This window comes from Penaeus japonicus, unplaced genomic scaffold (genome assembly GCF_977035675.1).
Source record: "Penaeus japonicus unplaced genomic scaffold, GWHDUDI00000001_assembly GWHDUDI00000009, whole genome shotgun sequence".
In the NCBI taxonomy this organism is placed as follows: domain Eukaryota; kingdom Metazoa; phylum Arthropoda; class Malacostraca; order Decapoda; family Penaeidae; genus Penaeus; species Penaeus japonicus.
The window spans coordinates 30,100,847-30,103,346 of NW_028234411.1; the positions used below are offsets into that span (position 1 = coordinate 30,100,847).

At 42.9% G+C, this 2,500-nt stretch overlaps 1 pseudogene; it reads right to left on the bottom strand.

Moving 5' to 3' along the window:
• Positions 1-33: 33 nt before the first annotated feature.
• LOC147471356 (uncharacterized) lies at positions 34-1,078 on the bottom strand (annotated as a pseudogene).
• Between the last annotated feature and the right edge of the window lie 1,422 nt (positions 1,079-2,500).

Sequence of the window (2,500 nt, forward strand, 5' to 3'; positions counted from 1 at the left end):
CAGAGATCGATGTAAATCCCGATCACCAGCCAATCAAGCTGTGCGACACACATCTGTGGCCTCAAGGTTTCCCGTGAGATAAAATTCAGTCACCACTGGACTCCTGGACTGCATCAAGCATTTTACGTATCCTATAATGTTGTAGTTTCCGTCAATGTCGAACGCGGCAAAACGATTAGAAATACCCACGACAAACCTACGAACATACTCCTTCCTCAGACTGTCCAAGTGGAGCACCCTAGGATGGTCACTGGACGGGCGAGAGGATATGAAGTGGACCCGGAGCATTGCCACGACCACAGAACATTGTTCTCCGGTAAACCTTCCGAGTTTGGAAGCTCCTCTAATGAGTACTGACAAGATTATGGTGGATCTCTTTGGCTGCATTACTTGGATCACTGTACCATGTCCAGCGGTGTAGGTTGGAGTCAGAGGTCCCTAATCTCTGGGACCTCGCAAAGTTCCGAAGAGGGGGACTGTCATCACTCACAGCCCATCATCAGCTCCTGGGCCATGGGGATCAACACGCACATCGTAGCCAGCTCAACAACAACCAGATACCGCATTGAATTCACTAAGAACAACTGGCTATCTCGACGATACCTACCACAGGAGTGAGTTTGGCGTAGAACATCTGTCAAATCGAGTTAGCATACATCGGTAGGAGCGTACACAGCACTTAGAGACATGTAGCCAAACAAGCGTTTGTCTCAATGCCATTATATGCTCATTAACCCTACAACCGATGGCTGGATTCTACTGGAGACATCTATGGCTACCCCCTGAAGATGGTGACTGCCGCTGTGGCCCGATCAGTAATAGGAGTAACCACCCTCACTGATCGTGCCGCTGCCAGATATATCCTCATCTCCAAGAGGTCAGTCCCCTCCTGCCTCAATCGTCTCAGTTTCCTCGATAGTAGTGGCAATATATCAACCTGACGCTGAGAACAGATATCCCATGTCCCCACCCAGACTGCCCGTCGAAGGTTAATCCTCAGGCTGTCGCTCAGGTTGGGTGACACCCTCCCCGGCCTCGCCCAAAATAAATGTGGGTGGCGACCTACAGGGCCTGGCATTCATATGCCTCACACTGGGATGCGGCATCGAGTCGCGAACGGGGCAGGTCACCCTTGCTCTTCGACCGCGGACTGGTGGTCGCCCTCCCTATATCTCAATTATCTTTCCAAGTGAAAAGGGAGTTTGGCCTCTCCCCAGCATCTCAATGTACATGATTTGGTGCTGTTAGGTCTCTCAAGGAGGCAGACTGGCAAGGACTGCCTCCCCCAAAACGGTCAGTACAGAGCTGTCCTGGCCGTGGCCACCTGCTGCTCCGAGATCCTCTACTTTTGGCCAGGATCGCAAAGTACCCAGTTAACGTTGGGTGGCCACAAGGAGGCACCGCAGAGGTCTTGATGATAGAGAGGCTTTGTAATAACAGGGGAGTCTTCCGCAAAGCTGCTTCCTTTTTCGCATCAGGTTAGCCAGCGGTGGCAGCTGAAAACAAAAAGGCATGCAAGTACTTAACACTAAACCACGCTATCACAAAATCGCTTCACATCACCTCCAGCGTGAAGCAAGGTTGCTGCTTATTGCTTTAGTTTCATATTCAGAATTTATATCACGATGATGGCAATCATAAATAATATTGATAGTGACTGATGATTTTACTAGTAAAATTGATGAGTGATAACGTTATCGAAAGTGGTTATGGTAATAATGATAATGATAATGATACCTTATCATTAGTTATCATTGTTACAATATTTTATAATGCTATTACTGATATGTTACTGCGTATATTTAGTGATGCTATTGGTCATGTATTAATGTGGTTTGTATTTATAATACTACATCAACTTATTAGCATATCACTTATATTTTTAAACCTTCAATCATATGAAGTTTTTCATAGTTATTTTAAATCAAGTATTTTTATCTTTATTACTTAGACTATATTCTAAATGATAGCTATATGCAAGTTTGTTTAATTGGAAAATGTGTTTAAATATTGTTATGTGATACTCTAATGGTGCTTCACTGAGAAAGATGAAATATATCTCAGTATACCTATGTATCAAAATTGTTGCTCTGTGAATACACATAAAACCTTCCTGTGACGAAATGAACACAAACTGAAATTGGCAACATTTTATTGAAGAAAACTGCACATCAGGCCTTCAGCCAAAATACTGTTTATATTAACTACATCCATTTAGATGCAAATAAATGGCAAAGCATATCACTTCACATAACATATCAGTCTTGGTTATGCTTCAATATATGTTACACACTTTTAATATCATCTGCTAATTCTATCGAAGTATACCAATATAGTTGTCAATTTATTCCTTCCACACACTCCCAAATGCAGCATTCAAGTTAGGTCCACTAGTCAATGAATTGTCTTGTTAGGTAAATGAGACAGAAAACCTGTATAAGCTGTATTTCCCATCCTAGACATATTCCTTGTATTAAAAAAAAAAAAAAAAACATATATA